General features: G+C 38.5%; 1 protein-coding gene and 1 non-coding gene across 2 annotated transcripts in view; one reads left to right on the plus strand and one right to left on the minus strand.

Annotated features, from left to right (window-relative positions):
- TMOD3 (tropomodulin 3) overlaps positions 1-19,669 on the minus strand; it is a 78,947-nt gene that overhangs the window by 45,284 nt on the left and 13,994 nt on the right. The gene's annotated exons all lie outside the window — the stretch shown is intronic.
- TRNAK-CUU lies at positions 4,115-4,187 on the plus strand. The gene has a single exon. It is a non-coding gene; the product is annotated as a tRNA-Lys (tRNA).

A 19,669-nucleotide genomic window follows, 5' to 3' on the forward strand; every position in this document is an offset into this window, starting at 1 on the left:
ATTATTGCTACCAGAGAACTTTGCTTAAGCACAATATGTTTAAGACACATTTGTTTTATTGTAAATTGTGTAGGAGAACATTATCGTCTGACTCACTATTAATAAAGGGGGATATTAATACACTCCCCATTGAGGAGTAGCCACTTGCCACTGGAAAAAAATAGGTTTTGAAAAGGCACAAAAGATTTTTTTGAAAAAGTGTTTTTACAGGAAAAATTACAGCTTTCTGAAAATGTTTCTTTAAAACCATGCTGGGATATGTCACCCACTGACTGGCAAAGGTGGTCAGCAAAGTCTCATTATAGGAAAGGACCTTTGTCATTTCCTCACCATGTGAATCTTTCCCAAATGAGGTAAAACTCAACAAGCAGCCTCTTTCCAGATACAGAACTGTTCCATAGGAAAAGATACTTTTTTTTTTCAATATATGAAATTTATTGTCAAATTGGTTTCCATACAACACCCAGTGCTCATCCCAAAAGGTGCCCTCCTCAACACCCTCCCTCCCTCCCACCCCCCATCAACCCTCAGTTTGTTCTCAGTTTTTAAGAGTCTCTTATGCTTTGGCTCTCTCCCACTCTAACCTCTTTTTTTTTTTTTTTTTTAGGAAAAGATATTTTGAATAAATTCCACAAAACATGCGAAATAGAAATAAAGTATTTGTTAAGTCCTAGCCATAAATGTGGATCATTTGTTTCATAAAATGTTCCTATGTGAACAAGAAATAATCCTTAGTCTTAGCGATTTTGCTCGATTTTACTCGGCTGCAGAACACTCAGTACTTCAAAGTGTGGATGTATTCCCTTTACTCCTCCTCTCTCCCAGGGTTCTCCAACTTAATATCTAAACTAATATATTTTCCTTCTCAAACCAGTAACAGTTTATGGATCCTTTTACGTGTTTTCATCTCTTAAGAAGAAAGGAACATTCACCACAGGGGTCTGTCAGCTAGTGCCCTGACTAGCAGCCACCTGGGTCCAATAACAAGCAAATTAACAGAACTGTGCTTATGCAGATGTTAAACTGCAGGCATTTTGTGTAACTGCCCAAGACAGGTTTGGCTTATACCTGTTCTACTTGGCATCTCATCTGTCTTGGCTTAGCAATTATTCCGGATTTTTTTCAGTGTGTGTGTTTTTTTTTTTTTTTTTGAACATATTATCATCATTGTTATCATTACTAAGTTTGGTAAACCTCCACTGTATACTTCCAACTTTAAGATACTAAGCTCACAAAGTATCTTGAGAATATATCTTCTCAATTAAAAGTAATACACTCTGGGGTGGCTGGGTGGCTCAATTGGTTGAACATTTGACTCAGGTCATGATCTCAGGGCTGTGGGATTGAGCCCCAAGTTGGGCTCCATGCTCAGCATGGAACCTGCTTAAGACACACACACAAACACACACACACGCACGCACGCACTCTCTCTCTCTCTCTCTCTCTCTCTCTCTCTCAAAAAAAAAGAAAAAAACACTCTGCAGAGAAGATTCAATAGAAGGTATAAGCATTTTCAAATATATTAACCAACAAATACAACCTTGAAGGTGGCAGGCAATTTTAGGGGGAAAAATTAAAAAATAAGAACATTTTGAAAAAATATTCCCTTCATAGGAGTGCCTGGGTAACTCAGTTGGTTAAATGTCCAACTTCGCCTCAGGTTATGATCTCATGGTTTGTGAGTTAGAGCCCTGCATCAGGCTCTGTGCTGACAGCTCAGAGCCTAGAGCCTGCTTCATATTCTGTGTTTCCCGCTCTCTCTGCCCCTCCCCTGCTCATGCCGTGTCTCTCTCTCTCTCAAAAATAAATAAACATTAAAAAAATACTCACTTCATAAAAATACCAATGACATGGTATTTGAGACAGATAACTGTTAAGAAACTGATAAAAGTATATGAACACATACCAAGAGTAATTATTTAGCTTATGCTATTTTTTTAATGTCTAGACAATCATTATAAAAAAGTTTTTAATGTGGTTTAATATAATTTACTTTGGGGCTTACAAATTTCTTAGTAAATATTTCCAAAGAAATATTATTTTAATTATTTTGAGCATCCCCTCCTTTTACTCTCAAAGGTGTTCCAGTAGGGGCCATAAGTTTAACAGTCATCCTACTAGTAAGACACTAGTGGACACTGTGGACAATATGACAGGATGAATACCCATGAATGCACTATCCAGCTTCAGAAAGAGAACATTACAAGGACTTGCATATTCCCCTTTCCAATTGCATCTCCTTCTCCCAAAAAAGTAGCGACTGGATTGAATTTTGAATTAACCATTCTTTTAACCACTATTAACCAAAGAATTAACCATTCTTTTGCTTTCCTCTTTGGTTTTACCTTACATGACATGTCCTTAACGGTTTTAGATCTGTTCTTTTTTTGCATTTTATACAAATGGACTCATACAGCATGTATTTTTTGGTGACTTGCTTGTTTCACAGAATACTGTTTTAGAGCTGCACTTCCATTTTCATTTTTGTAGAGTGTTTCATTGTGTAAATGAACATTTGACTGAACTTGTAGTTGTCCCCTTCTATTTTTCTGTTATAAACAATCTTGTTACCTATTTCCTGGTATACATGTGCAAGAGTTTCTCCAAGTTATTGAAACCTAGGAATGAAATTGCTAGGGAAAGGGTATGGTAATACTCAACTGTCCTAGGTAATGTTAAACTGTTTTCAAAGTGGTTGTATCAATTTATATTCCTAGAAGATTCAGTGCATGACAATTCAAATTGTTCATCCTTGCTAACTGTTGGTATTAATGGTTTCCTTATTTATGTTGCCACTATCCTTGTATATACCTCCATTATAACCACAGATTATACCTCAGTATCTTCAAAACTTAAGGGTATAGCTGATCAACATCAACATACAATGGTAAGAGATTGTCTCCCAAAGAAGCAGATAGAATAAATTACTACAGAATGGCAGTAACATAACTAAAGAAGGCAGTAAGCATGCAGATGTAAGAAAATGCAGTTCATCAAACAATTGTGGCCATGTTCATTAATCACAAGGGAGGCATGGTGTCCTGACCAGCAAAGTGACTAGCTCCCACTGCAGGTACAGTCCTGGTATGGAGAAGCATCAGACAACCAAAGCTTGATGTCACTTGACATTTACATCACCCCATTACTTCCCTTTATTCTTCTCCATGCTAAGTAATCTTCTAATTAAAACTTGGCTGTTCACATAGCTTTCCTCATTGTAAATTAATAAACTGATATTTTGGCTTATGCACCACTCTTGTATGTGCATGGTTAGCATGGGTCACTTTTTTTTAAATTTTTTTAAATGTTTATTTATTTTTGAGACAGAGGGAGACAGAACATGAGTTGGGGAGAGGCATAGAGAGAGGGAGACACAGAATCTGAAACAGGCTCCGGGCTCTGAGCTGTCAGCACAGAGCCCGATGTGGGGCTCAAACCCACGAACCGTGAGATCATGACCCGAGCCAAAGTCGGACGCCTAACCGACTGAGCCACCCAGGCGCCCCAGCATGGGTCACTTTTTAAGATATTAGGCACCTACTGGAATCAGGTTTCTACAAAAGCAAAGCTGAGGATCACCATGTGAAATCTTACACATGGACTGGCTGGCCAGTAACTCCTAAAGATATCTATCTCATGTCAAACCAACAATGACCCCATATTAGAAGTCATCATTTGTCTGTCTCCCTTGCTAGACACAATAAGACCCTTAAAGAGCAGACATTCTCTCCTATATCTCCCTCCTTACTGGTTTGCCATCACCAGGGACAGTACCTGGTGCATGTAGTTAAGTCAAATTTGACTGAATTGGATCATACATCAGGCTCTCTTTCCCATTTTTGGTAGTTCCCCCTTCCTCCCCCCAGATATCTAGTGTCCTTCTCCCTAACTCTATTCCCCTTATTGCAATTAAAAAAGCACTGATAATTAGTCTTTGATACTTCTGCTAATCCTATGGAGCCTCTATTATTCACCTTCTCTTTCCTCATGTCAACCCATTTTGGCTTGTTATTCAAAGTTCTCCACAGTCTAATTACCCCAGTTAAAACAAAACAAAACAAAACACATCAGACTGTCAGTCATCAGAGCTCTGAAAATTTGATTTTCTTGGGGTGCCTGGCTGGCTCAGTTGGTAGAGCATGTGACTCTTGATCTCAGGGTCATGAGTTCAAGCCCCACGTTGGGCATGGAGCCTACTTTAAAAAATAATAATAATTAAATATTTTTTAAAAATTGGGGAGGGGGCACCTGGGTGGCTCAGTCAGTTAGGCTTCCAACTCTTGATTTTGGCTCAGGTCACGATCTCACAGTTTATGGGTTTGAGCCCTGCATCGGACTCTAAGCTGATGGTGCAGAGCCTGCTTCGGATTCTCTCTCCTTCTCTCTTTGCCCCTCGCCTGCTCATGCTCTCAAAATAAACAAACTAAAAAAATAAATAAATTAGAAGTAATTTTTTTTAAATTTCCTTTTGGGTAAAGAAACGAGTTTCCTCCTCAGGAGGCACCAAGCCTCACTCTTCAGATGTACCAGGCTCAAGACTGTGCATTTTTTCCTCAGTGGCTTCTTCTAGGACCCCTGGATACTGAACTAGGTTACCTACCAGATCAGAAATTTTTCTCTCAAGATCCCATATGAATATTTGTTTTTCAATACATTTGCTGTTCATTCAACAAATACTTTTGAGCATCCCTGTACCTGGAATTGACTTGTTCCAAACAACAGGCATTCACAATATACAACACAGATAAGTTCCTTGCTCTAATTTACTTGGAAGGTGGCACACAGACAAAAAATGACAAAGGAACAACATAATATCAGATACAATAGATACTACAAGTTAAAAACCAAGGACAATGCTATGGGTGAGACGAGGGTCAGGAAGGTTACTTTCAAATGGTTCAGAAAGACTGTTCTAGGGATGCTTGGGTGGCTCAGCTGGCTAAGCGTGACTCGATTTTGGCTCAGGTCACGATCCCAGGGTCGTGGAATCGAGCCCTGCATCAGGCTCAGTGTGGAGTGTGATGTCTGCTTGTGATTCTTTCTCTTTCTCTCTCTCTCTCTCTCTCTCTCTCTCTCCCTCCCTCCCCCCTTCTCTGGCCCTCTCCTGCTTGTGCTCTTTCTCTCTCTCTCTCAAAAATGAATAAACTTAAAAAAAAAAAAAAAAAGACCATTCTGAAAGGTGACTTTTGAGTCAGGACCAAAAGGTCCCTAGCAGCTCTCCCACTCTAGGCCTCTACTATTTAGGTGAGAAGCAATGGTTGTAGGGTTGTAGCTGTGGAGATGGAGAGAAGTGGATAAATGTGTGACATATTTTGTAAGCAAACTAAAAGGACTTTTCACAGATTCGTTATCAGAGTTAAGGACAAGATATACAAAGGGAGGAGCACCTGGGTGGCTCAGTTGTTTAAACATCCGACTTGATTTCAGCTCAGGTCATGATCACTCTCACAGTTCATGAGATGGAGCCCTGCATCAGGCTCTGCACTGACAGTGTGGAGTCTGCTTGGGATTCTCTCTCTCCCTCCTTCCCTGCTCCTCCCCAGCTTGTGCGTGTGCTCTCTCTCTCTCAAAATAAATAAATGAACATTAAAAAAAAAAAAACAAAAACCAGTATTCTTTAATGTTTATTTACTTTTGAGAGACAGAGAGAGACAAAGCATGAGTGGGTAAGGAGCAGCGAGAGAGGGAGACACAGAATCCGAAGCAGGCTCCAGGCTCCAAGCTGTCAGCACAGAACCCGACGCAGGGCTCAAACTCACGAACCTCAAGATCATGACCTGAGCCAAAGTCGGTGCTTAACCGACAGAGCCACCGAGGCACCCTAAAAGTAGTTATTCTTTAAAAAAAAAAAAAAGAGAGAGAGATGTACTCAGGAACGACTCCCATGTTATTTTCAGTTAATACTTAGTATTAATTTTTTGTTCCATACCTGTTTTTTTCTGAAGAGTTTAATATGGCTCTATGTCACCTCTATTTCTCAGTCTGGTTTTAAAACAAAGTTTCTTGGCTAGTATTTTCAGGATGGTTTGAGATCCACATTGTGAACTGCTCTAATATGACAACTGTTGAATAATTTTTGGACAAATTTTTGACTATCCACCAATGAACTGAACAAATAACATAAATAAGCCAACTACAAATTACTAAATAAAACAACTGTTGGCTACAGTCTTTAACATATTTGTATACTAAACCAAAGCACGTGTTTTGGTTAATACCATTTCTGGTATCATCTTCTGCAAAGAGCTAAATCTAAAAAATGAAAGAAGCAAATAATTTGTCATGATTCTTAAAAAAACATTATACAATTACCCTAGCTTATTTCCTTTCCAATATTTTCCATGCTTAGAGTCAAACTGCTAAAGAAGAGATGGTCATGAATTTGGCACCCAGCAACCAGCGATTTTAAGATCCACACAGCTGACCCTTCCAACACCTCGACTCTGAGTTCCTCGACCTTCTCTCTTCTGATGGTGCAGTCTTCGCCCTGCCTCAGACTGACATCCCCATGGTTGTAACCTAGTCCTTCTCATTACCAATAATTATACCCCTCCACAACTTTTAACAACCTTGAGCCTACCTGTCTCTGAACTCCTCTGGCAAAACCCCAAACCTGGTTAAAACTCTCTTCCTACTCCTCCCCTGCACCCGGGTGGCAGAGCAAGTGGGAGAAAAACATACATACTGACTGGTCATATTTAAAATTTATCACCAATGGGGCACCTGGGTGGCTCAGTCGGTTAAGCGGCCGACTTCGGCTCAGGTCATGATCTCGCGGTCCATGAGTTCGAGCCCCGCGTCAGGCTCTGTGCTGACAGCTCAGAGCCTGGAGCCTGTTTCAGATTCTGTGTCTCCCTCTCTCTGACCCTCCCCTGTTCATGCTCTGTCTGTGTCTCAAAAATAAATAAAACGTTAAAAAAAAATTAAAATTTATCACCACTAACATGCCTAGCAATCCTTAGCATGTCCCTAGTCCAGTCACTCTCCTGCTCTCTTACATGACTATTTGCCTCTTTTCCCTCAAACCTTTAATATTTATCATTCACTCTCAAAGACTCAATCTTAATATTTCACTGAGATTTATAGAAACAATCGTAAGAGGGCAGACATCTAAGCTTCCACTGCTACACCTACCACCCTACCTACATCTATATCCATATACTGTACCTTCCCTTTTGCTTCTACAGATGAACTGTCCATACGCTTATCTAAAGTCAATCTCATCTCTTGTGACCACATCCCATCCCTGCTTCTCTATAGATGACTGCTCCAGTAACTGTGACCTTTCTTTCCTGGATCATGCCCATGAGCATACAGGCTGTAATATATCCACCAAAGTGACTTCATAACCCCTTCCAGACACTACCCTATTTCTTGGTTCCTCTTTACAGAAAACTTCTTGAAAGAAAATTTCAGTGTCCCTAGCCCTCTCCCTCTTATTGTCTCAAACCTTCTCCAATCTAGTTTTTGTCCCCAGCATTCACCCCACCCAAACTGATCTGGTTAGCAGTAACCTGCACAATGTCAAATCCAATTGTAAATTCTTACCCTGCATCTTATGGGACCTGTTGGCATTTGTCAATAGATCACTCCTTTTGTCTTAAAACACTTTCCTCAGTTGGCCCTGGGGACATTATTTTCTCTTGGTCCTCCTTTATTTCTTTACTTCTTTGGCTATGCCATCTCATTCTCCTCTGATGGTTCTTCCTCATTTTTCCTATCTTTAAGTGTTGGAGTATCCCCAGGACTTAGTTCTTTGGACAGCCTCTCTTTATACTCAATCCCCAGGTGATTTCACACATTGACAATTCTTGGATTTATATTCTCAATCTGGACCTCCTGATTGAATCCTGAATGCCAGACAGGCTATATAACAGCTCTACTTGGATGACTACCAGGTATCTCAAACATAAATGTACAAAACAGACTCCTAATTTTCTTCCCTGTACTTGCTCTTACTGTATTTTTCACCATTTAATAAACAACAACTCCATTCTTCCAGTTGGTTGGGCCAAAAATCTTGGGTGTTTACTGTGACTACTCTTACATTCCACATCTGATTCATCAAGCAAATCCTCTTGGTTCTAACTTTAAAGTATTATGTCATACTATCCTCACTGCCTCCATTCTGGTTCAAGTCATCACTTCTTACCTGGCCTACTGCAACAGCCTAACTGGGAACCATGCTCCCACTCTAATGGCCATACAGCCTATAGTCTATCTTCTGCAAAGGTGCCAGAACGATCTTGTCCTTTTTAACCGAAGTTTTTTATTGAGATAATTATAGATTCACAGGTGAGCCGTAAGAAATAGTAAAATAGTACAGAGATCTCTTGTACACTTTTTCCAGTTGCCCTCAGTGATAACATTTTGCCCAACTAATGTATACAACAATGAGCACATTGACATTTATATAGTCTGCTGATCTTATTCTGATTTCCCCAGTTTTACTGGTACTCATGTGTGTGTGTGTGTGTGTGTGGCGGGGGGGGGGGGGTCCATATAATTTTATCACCTTGTAGGTTTGTATATCCACCACCACAATCAAGATACTTAAAAGTTTCAAAACAAGCATTCCTCCTGTTGCCCTTTTGTGACCAAACCCACCTTCTTCTCTAACTCCTGGCAAACTCCTGATCTGCCCTCTATTTCTAAAACGTTTTCATTTCATAAATGTTATATACATAGAATCATATAAAATGCAATCTTTAGGAGTTGGTTTATCATTAAACATAAATCCCTAGAGATTCATCCAAGTTTCTGTATCAGTAGTTCATTCCTTTCATTGTATTCCATGGTATATACATACCTCAGTGTAACCATTAGGATGTTGAAAAACTTCGAGAATGATTCCAACTTTTTACTATTACAAATAAACTGTCGATGAACATTCGTGTACAGGTTTTTGTGTGAACATAACTAGTGGGATCAGATTAATTCTACTGCTCCCAATCTTTTAATGGTATCTCATCTCAGAATAAAAGCCAAGTGGCCCACAAGGCCCTACATGATCTCCCTGCAAGCCCCAACTCATCTCCAACCATTCTATCCCTTGCTCACAGCACTTGATGTTCTTGTTCTTCGTCCAACAAACTGGGCACATGTCTACCTCAGGGCCTTTGCACTTAATGCTCCTTCTGCTTACAACAGTCTTCCTTGATACAACTAAATAACCTGCTCAGTCAGTTAAGCGTCCAATTTCAGCTCAAGTCATGATTTCATGGCTCGTGAGTTCAAGCCCCACATCAGGCTCTGTGCTGACAGCTAAGCCTGGAGCCTGCTTCAGATTCTGTGTCTCTCCCTCTCTCTCTGCCCCTCCTCTGCTCAAACCCCACAGGCTCCCATAATGCTGCACTAGGCAATCTCTTCTTACCCCATATTTCCCTCTATATCATTACCTGACATTACATATTTATTGATTCATTGTCTGTACTGTCACCAAAATCTAAATTCTATTCAAGCAAGGACTTTTTGTTCACTACTGCATCATCAACAGAGAACAGGTTGTGGCACATGCTAAGTACTAAAAAATACTCAACATAATTATTTTCAAGGCTAACAGTAAACTTATGAAAGTCATTTACATTAACCTGGAGTCATCCAAGATTATTGAAACTAACTTCTTAACTCTATACGATAGTAACTTTGTTTTAGGATGATTCTTCCTAGATCAGATTTTTCTAAATTAGGAAGCTATTTAAGAAATTAAAAAAATCAAGAATGTTTATTTCTTCTTTACACTAAGAATTAATAGGAAGCTTAAACCTCGATTAACATGGGTAACTCCATATTCTTAAGTTTCTCATGTTAAATTGCTAAGCCTAGGTTTGTTTTCTTCAAAATTTGCTTTTTTTTTTTTTTAAAGTTTTATTTACTTAAGTAATCTCTACACCCAACGTGGGGCTCAAACTCATGATCCTGAGATCAAGAGTTGCATTTTCCTCCAACTGAGCTAGCCGGGTGCCCCCAGAATTTGTCTTTTTAAAAATAAATATAGGAGCACCTGGGTGGCTCAGTCAGTTAAGCGTCTGACTGCAGCTCAGGTCATGATCTCATGGTCCATGAGTTCAAGCCCCATGGTGGGCTCTGTGCTGACAGCTCAGAGCCCAGAGCCTGCTTCAGATTCTGTGTCTCCCTCTCTCTGGCCTTCCCCACTCACACTCTGTCTCTCTGTCTTTGAAAAATGAATAAACACTAAAAAAAATTTTTAGACAAATAAATACACACACACACACCCCTCCAGCATGGCTAAAATAAAAATGATGACAATACCAAGTGTTGACAAGGACGTGAAGCAACTGAAACTCTCATAAATTGCTAGTGGAATGCAAATCAATTCAACCACTTCAGAAAACAATTTGGCAGTATCTACTAGAACTAAACATACTCAGATCATAATGATATAGCAATTTCATATGCCCAAGAGACATCAGTGTTTGTTAATAAAATAAGATGTACAAACATGTTCAGTGCAGCTTTATTCATAATATTCCCAAACTGGAAATGATGCAAATGTCCATTACTATTTGTGTATACAAATGAATTATGGTACAGTCACAAACAGAATACTACACAGTAATAAAGTACTGGACATGTGCAAACACATGAATGACTCTCACATGTAATATGTCAAAAGGAATATAAAAAACTGGACATGAAATAATATATACTGTGTGCTTTTATGTATATGAAATTCAAGAACAGGCAAAACTAATCGATGGGGATGGAAATCAGAACAGCTACTGGGGGATATAGGTTAGGTAGGGACACTGGAAAACATTCTGAGGTGATGAAAATGCTATATCTTAAAGTGGGTGATATATATGCAAGTATATATACATAAATAAAATTTATTAAGCTGTCCACTTAAAATTTTCTTCCTTTACTCTAAGCTATACCTCAAAATATTTCAATATACACCTGCTTTGTGCAAGTAACTATGTATCTGATGTTGAGAATTAAAGTCCCCACATAGAACAGATTGATTTTTCTTTAGCCATGGTAACAAGCAGTCATAAAAAACAAAACCAAAAAACAATTTGCCTTTGTAAGCCAATCAATCACCATCAGTCTCTCACTTCTGAACGTCAGCCAATCAGAAAGAGACTCACTCTTCTAGTAAACACTCCTGAATGCCAACCAAATCATGCCTCTACAGATGATGTCATTATGGCCTGGGAAAAGTTTGCCAGGCCTGAAATTCCACACTTCCCAAAAACCCTATATAAATAAAAGATTGGTCTCATCTGCTCAGATAGACTATACCTAGCCAACAAAGTTTTCCCTCATCATAGTAAGTATTGTTTAGCTTTGTCTTCTCAGTTCAGATATTGACTACTGACTGATAGTCTCATTATCCTTTCATGCTAAAGAAAACTTCTAGTCCTTACATGTGTTTATTTTTAAATAAAAGTATTTCAATGTTGATACATAGCAGATAATAGTAGTTAGGATCAAAATATTCCCTCTAGATATATACCCATGTAATCATTGGAACTGGATATGGCTCATCATACAATAATTCATAAGTATCTACTTCAACTTGCTTTGGTTAAAAAAATACTCAAATTAGAGTGCCTGGGTGGCTCAGTCAGTTAAGTATCCGACTCTTGATCTCAGGTCAGGTCTTGATCTCAGGGTCATGAGTTCAAGCCTCATGTTGGGTTCCATGCTGGGTGTGAAGCCTACTTAAAAAAAAATAAAATAAAATCAACATTGCATTTTCTTTTTTGTTTGAACCTGGCTTCAGAATAAATTCGGAAACAATTTTAAAGTAACTTAATTCCACCTGGAGATTTTAACATTTAAAGTATCTAAAATGCTCTCTCATTTATTATTAGACTTGAGTTTCATCTCTGCTGTTTTGAGGAACAGTCTCTTTGATGGAGAAGACTGGAGTAAAGAAAGTCATCTATTTTTCTTGGCATTATTAAATCAGAGGCTAAGTATGAATGTTTGTCAGGGACAGTGTGCAGCAGAATCTTCAACTGCAAGAGAGTTTAAGAGTCTCATAAGATCATTTCCCTTTTATGAGCTTATGAATTCTAGATAATACTAATTATAACCCAAACATGTACTTCCTGTCCACTGCATCCAAAGCACTATGCACACAGTATTTACCTTCTAAAAAGTAAAAACCATTTTATTTTAGTTGTATATAATATGTATTACTTTTATAGCAAATAAGGCTTTTTTTAAAGGGAAAAATGGATGCTAAATTCATCCTTCTGTTCACTATATCTTCTATACAATGAAGCCTAAAAGACAGTACATTTAAATAATTTTGTAGCGTTCTTGGGATGCTACTGTTGACCTAGATGAACACACCTTGGAGAGAGGTAGTTGCTTTGCACACAGAAACTTAAGAAAATGGTGGTTGATTATTCTGTGTAAAAATTCCACGGAAATGAACCAACCCACATATGAGATTAGCTAAGTAGCCCCATATTTCCTGCCACTGCTACCAATGCCACCTCGAATTTTTTAAAATGAGATCTATAGATCCCAAAAGCACAAAGAAAGAAAATAAAATCTGAAGTCTGGAGGCATCCCAGATATACTTGTTAGGGCCAGAAAAAAGAAGAGATTTAATTGGAAGATCACTGAGGGCATCCTCAAAGTAGAAAGCAGCCAGATAATTTGTGACTATTACAAGAAAATACTTCACAGGTTACTCACAACACTTCAAAAACAATCTTTTTTTTTTTTTTTTTTTAACGTTTATTTATTTTTGAGACAGAGAAAGACAGAGCATGAACGGGGGAGGGTCAGAGAGAGAGGGAGACACAGAATCTGAAACAGGCTCCAGGCTCTGAGCAGTCAGCACAGAGCCCGACGCGGGGCTCGAACTCACACACCGTGAGATCGTGACCTGAGCCGAAGTCGGACGCTTAACCGACTGAGCCACCCAGGTGCCCCCAAAAACAATCTTTCAATAAGATTACTGAGAGACTCTGTGGCTCCCATGTACCCTATTTCCTTCTCTGGTTCAAAGCAGCCAAACCAGCTCCCAGTCCTAGCCTACCTCCTCTCTTTTCATTCTTCTTGGTGGTGTTGTGGCATCAGGGATAAAAGGCCAAGTCAGAGAGGAACCCACTCTGTGCACACCACTGATGAATGCCAAAACAGCCACACCCTTAGCATACTCAGTTCCTCAGGACCAAATATTTTTCAGTCTTCTCCTTTTCCTTGGTTTGTTTATTTAATAAACTGGATAGGCTAGGAAATGCTGGAGCTTTTCTAAAAATTGTTGTAAAGTCAAAAATCTTAAAATAGAAATGACATCATATGAACAAGTCTCTTAGGGTAATAAGGTTACAGAGCTCTTTATCTTTGCTGGTTAACCCAGAGTCTTCTACCAGTCATACTGTGGACAGAACCAAATATGATATGAGGTAGCTAGGGGAAGCTTAACAGTGCTCAGCCATCAATCAAAATGCTGAATCCATTCCAAGTATATAATGGAGAGACCAATCTGAGGGCTTTCTTTCTTTCTCTCCCAAAGGGAAGTATCACTATGACTCATTGTTCCTCTTTCAAGAATTTTCTTAATCGACAGAGTTAGTAAGCATTGAACTATATACAAAACCCTAAAATAAACGAGGCTAGGTCTAAAAGGAATCATGCTGAGAGCAATCTGAATTTCATGCAGTGAACAAAAGGTGAATGGTTACATCTTTCTTCAGTTTCATCCCTTCTGAATTTCCTGGGCTTCAGATCAGATTCTTTTTTCCCTTCATTCTGAAAAGTTCTCCTTTTTCAACCTTACCAATTTCCACATTTTTAAATAAATATATATTTGTATGCATTTATTAAGTGTCTATTACATACTTGTTTTTCTCCCTGCTTTATAAATGCTTCTCAAATGGCAATTTAAGACATCACAAGAATCAAAGATGGCACAAACAGGGCACAGAAACTGTAATACTCAATTGTAGATTTAATGTTAAATGTAGGTACATACTTAATACTTTTAATTTTCTTTTGTTACACTGTTATTCTCTCTCAATTTTCAAAAGTAGTGACCAGCAAAGTTGGACATACAGCAAAACTAAATCTGATTCTCCCTTGGCCTCTCCTGCCACCTTCCATCAGAGTATCGCCTGAGTGGCATATCGAAAAGAACCCATCACTGGGACGTCTCTTTCTTCACTCCCTTTTTCCAACCACGGGTACGCAGAACTCTATCCTCTAGCAGTGCTATATATCAACAATTGTGCCACGATAAAGATTAAGAAGCAAATTGCTGTTAAACTGAAAACATGTTTATATGGAAAAATATACTTCCAAATGAGGAAACTATCCTGGGAGAAATCAACTATTTTCAACAAAATGTGCCTAGATGAAGATGTATGTGATGGTTGCTGGCAATACTTGCACATCTGCTGATTAACAGTTAATAAGGCATCAAAATATTTTGTATGAGTGCTATCCCAGCATTTTAGAGACTGTAAAAATGTAAGATTTTGGTAAAATATGGGAGGAAGTGCTCTAAGGGATTACCAGAACTAATCTAGATCACCAAAATAAACCCACAAGATGTGGAAAATATTTTTTATATGAAGATTTTCCAAATCAATGACCATTAAAAAAGTACTAATGTATATACAGTATATAGCTACTATTGTTATTTGTGTTGTTTACTGTTATTTGTATTTGTAACTGCAAAATAACACACTACCTTGGTCAAAATGGCAAGCAATTCAGTAGACAAATGTCTAAAATAAAAAGTTCTTAAAGTATCTCCCTATTCTGTCTCATTCTACTAGTGTTTTAATCCTTCCTGACCAGATTTTGTTTTGAACCAACAACTGATCTTCAAATAAAATTCATTCTTTCGAAAGAAAATTCTACTTTTCTCCCTTTTGGGAGAAGGTGGGTCTGGTTGGATTAGAATGGGGATAATACAGTAGCAAGTTTTAAAATTTTAATGGAAAAGCCTTCAGTCTTAAAAACAAATGAAAAGAAAATTCTCAATTTTAGGTAGACTATGTAACTCAAGTCCCTTTGCTCTGCTAGCATAAGGAAAATCCTACCTTTAGACTGTCTGATGAGTATTTCTCAATCTTTCCTGAAGATATAACAAACTAGAACAAACTTAAATAGCAGATAGAATTCAATTATTACTCAAGGAAGAAAAACGACAACAAAGAATCCAGAATACCAGAATTCTTAAGGAGAAAACACCTAGCACTTAGCTCCTAGCACTGAACTGGAAGTCTGTAGATCTATGGACTTAAGAGCTCTGTGACTATGAGCAAGTCTCAATTTGCTTGGGTACATGAAGAATAACTAAAATATGGTCCCAGTTCTGACAATGGACCCATCCACAACGGACACAGCAAATCAAACAGCCTTTTCCCCAGGGAACGCAGACTCGGCCTCAGTCCTTGGGCAGCCATTACCAACAGAGGACAAGTGGCAAGAGGATGAAGCCTGTTCAGTTTAACCACAGGCCTCAATAGTCTCTGGTCTCTCCTAGCTCTAATAATCTATTACCTTAAGGAAACCCTATTGAACTCAACCTTGGAAAAAAATAGCAATGTGCTCTCATCACTGCCAAGATGAACAATGTTACAAGTAGGAAGGAAATATATGAAAGCTGAATCATGCCAGATAAGCACAAAAACAAAGTAAAATATTTCAGGAAAGGGACTTGAAAAACCAGAACAGATAGATTAAACAATGAAAAAAGTAAATAATGAAGTCAAACATGGGCCAGTGTTGTTGTGTAACAGAGAAAAAGTTAAAGTGAAATGACCATACTAATAAATGTTTTCCTGAAAAGTCACCAAATAAAGCAAATTTTTATTTCCTATTTTCTTGTAATAAAATAGAAATGTTTCATGAAAACATGTATTCCCAAAACATCATAAATCACAGGAATAGATGCAAAAATATTTTAGTTGCAAATTATAAATTTTATTAATACAGTAAAAACACTAGAGTAGTATTCATTTCTGCCTTGTTCTTTATTTCATTTTCCCTTTTTAAATTTTTTTTTTTAATTTTTCAAGTTTATTTATTTATTTTGAGAGAGAGAGAGAGAGAGAGAGAGAGAGCAAGCATGGGAGGGGCAAAGAGAGGGAGAGAGAGAATCCCAAGCAGGCTCTGTTCTGCCAGCATGGATCCTGACGCAGGGCTCAAACTCACAAATTATGAGATCATGACCTGAGCCGAAATCAAGAGTCGGATGCCTAATGGACTGAGCCATCCAGGCACCCCCTTCTCCCACTTTTTAAAATTCAAAAGTATCTAACTATTGTCACTATTTTAATTAAATTTTAAAACCAAGACACTCAAGAGCAGACAGTACTGGAAGATATTACCAAAAAGACTTTAGAGTAAGGAAAATAGGTTAGGAAAGTATATTTGGAATTTAGGAAAGAGATGTGTGGGAAGCAGTCTTCATAAAGGCTTTAGTTGCAGATGGTGATATCCTAAGGAATTTTAGACAGGTCAACCAACTCCATTATTCATGTACATCCATTCCTCAAATATGATCCACTTTTCTTTTACAATGAGTAACTGTAAGGGTTAACAAATGACTCTTAAAATCCTTCCAGATCTAAGAGTTTAAGATCATTCAACTTTTAAAAATAAGTGCAGCGGTGCCTGGGTGGTTCAGTCAGTTATGCATCTGACTGTGGCTCACGTCATGATCTCATGGTTCCTGAGTTGGAGCCCTGCATCTGGCTCTGTACTGGCAGCTCAGAGCCTGTGGAGCCTGCTTCTGATTCTGTGTCTCCCTCTTTCCCTGCCCCTCCCCTGCTTGCGCTCTCTCCCTCAAAAATAAACAAACATTAAAACAATAATAGAAATAATTTAAAAAAATAAAAAAATAAAAATAAATGCAAAGTTCCACTTTGGTGTAAAAGCAAAACAACAAAAAGCATTAGCCATCAAAGTCCTACTAAAAGAATTTCAGAATTCAGAATTTAGAAAAAACCTAACAATCTATGAGACCAATATTCCCCCCAAGTTTCACAGCTTGGGACCAAAGGCCCTCTAATTGAAAACTCTGAAACTGGGATTGAGGCCAGTTTTAGGATGTTTTTTCCTTTTCCCTAAAGAAACATCAAGAGAAATAACTTCAACTTTTCTGAAGTTATGCGTAGGTCTTCAAAGCCTTGTGTTTCTGAACCCTGCCCCTTCCCAGGAATGATTCCAGTACCTAGTGAAATTTCTGGAGCCTCATAATGAAAGGAAGTAAAAACAATGCTTTACGAAGCCCTCTCTCCCAGGGACAAGCAAACTCCCTAACTCTAAGCTCTTGTTTTCCTGCTCTAATGAGCTTGCTTACAGTCACCTGACTAGGCTTCCTGTAATAGTGCTTTTACATTTCATTCCTTTGCTTAGAATCTTTGATTTGTTAGGTGTTTGTATTTTGACAGTTTCTCAGGTGGTTTTGATAAAACTCTACCTTCCTACTTTCACTAAGAATTACTAGGAATCCTTGGGGAGCCTGGGTGGCTCAGTCGGTTGAACATCCGACTTCGGCTCAGGTCATGATCTCACAGTTTGTGGGTTCGAGCCCGCTCTATGCTGACAGCTTGGAGCCTGGAGCCTGCTTCAGATTCTGTGTCTGCCTCTCTCTCTGCCCCTCCTTTGTTCCCACTCTCTCTCTCTCTCAAAAATAAATAAGCATTAAAAAAAAAAAAAGAATTACTAGGAATCCTCTGCTCTAATCTGGCTGGCTTCCTTAGAGTCTCACAAGTAAGTCTCCTAAGTTCACTACACCCCTTTGCCTCATTTGCTTCCCACAACGGTCTGTACTTCTCTTCAACAATCCTCCCTACCCCATCCTCAAATTTCACTTTTACATTCTATCCAAACTCTGCACACCCTTCCAAGACTAGCTCAGGTCCACCCTCTCCAAATCACTTCCTAGCTCTTCCAACCCTACTTGGTCTCTTTTCTGAAGGTCAACAATGCTCAGGATGCACGGCATTTAGCCTCAATGTTTGCCAATATTTGCACCAGGTGTCTGGTGCCCTGACTGATATGAATGCACGCTCCTCTAGACTACGTCTCACGCCTATAATGGTGAAGACATTTCATACACCTTCACAGAAACAGCACACTTGTGACTCTTAAAGATACTACCAGTTTTACTCTAATTAATTTCAGGAGACTAGGGTCATACTAAGCTCTGCTACAGCAATTAAATTAACTTTCAGGCTAACATGGAAAGCAGTTACAATGGTTTAAAAGGCACATGCCTACGATATGCATAATGTGTCTTGATGTCTCAAGGGGAAGATGGAGCCTACAGAACCATTCAAGGGGATTGTAGGCCCTGGAGTGAGGGTATAATTATCTTCAGGTGAAGAACATTGAGAGTAACTTACACCAGTCAATAGGCAAAAAGGAAACATTCTTCAAGAAAATGGCACTACCCCCTCAACCTTGACCTTGAGTCCCAAGTGTAGATAACCTCGATCTTAACAAGTTACTATATTATTTAGAATGAATAATCGAAGCAATAACCAACAGATGGATACTTGTAAGTAACCGCATGGCAACCAGGAACAACAGCCACACATCCCACATAAGTGATCTTGGGAACAAAACGGGAAAAGGGCAACTATCATCTTCTAGACCAAAGATAGCACTGAAGAGTTTTTGATAGGAAAAGTCATTTGGTATTACTGAATTGTACACTTAAAATGGATGAATTTTATGGCATATTAATTAAGCCTCAATAAAATTGTTTAAAACAAATTTGGTGACTTGACCTGGAGTATTTGTATGTGGTGAAGCATCCACATAATATTACAGGTTTTTACTGGGGTTTCAAGACAGAAGGCAAAAAAACCTCTGGTACAAAAAACTGAAATTTTTCATGATATTAAGATAAGAGAGTTCCCTATACATAATTAAAACTACAAAAAGACAACCTTTGAAAAATACATATAATAAAAACTAAACCACATAAAACTACTGAAATAATGAGGACCATGCAACTAGTGGGAACAGTTGCTGGGAAAGGAGAAATGGAAGAGAGTGGGGATGAAATGAAAAACTAATATTTTAAGACTGATGATAGCTGAAAAAAGCAGAACTGATGAAAGAAGGGAAGTTTTAGAAATTATTGCTATTGGCCAAGAAGCCTGGTTTACCGCCCTCAGGGTCATAAGGTTTGCCCTGGAACAGGTTCTTTTAAAAGGGGCTGATGGAAAGTTTTCCTTTAAGAGCAAACAAGGGAAATTGAGAGAGTCACATAGAAGTAAAGGCAATTTAATGCAGGGAAGAAGAGGATGTTGCTGAGAGGACCCAAAACGAAAGTTGAGGATAATTTTTCTCAAATTAACACTTATCATACCAACTGAAAAAATAATATTTTTAAGTGAGAGAATAAGACTGTCTTTATCTTACATCTTAACACATTTCTTTCATTTACCTGAGTTTCTCATATTAACGAGGAGGCCATATGCCATATTCCAATATAATGGGGGTAGTGGGGGGGGAAAAATCAACTTCATTTGCATACCTATTATATGCCAGGTACTTTGCCATATACATATCCTCATAAAAACTCTGCAAACTATTACTATCCCCATTTCATAAATGAAGAAACAGAGGCTGAGACAATAAAGAGCCTGCCCCAGGATGTATAACTTCTTTCTCAACAGTGGATGTGAGATTTAAACATGACCCTAACACCCAT

Source organism: Panthera tigris, chromosome B3 (genome assembly GCF_018350195.1).
Source record: "Panthera tigris isolate Pti1 chromosome B3, P.tigris_Pti1_mat1.1, whole genome shotgun sequence".
NCBI lineage: Eukaryota > Metazoa > Chordata > Mammalia > Carnivora > Felidae > Panthera > Panthera tigris.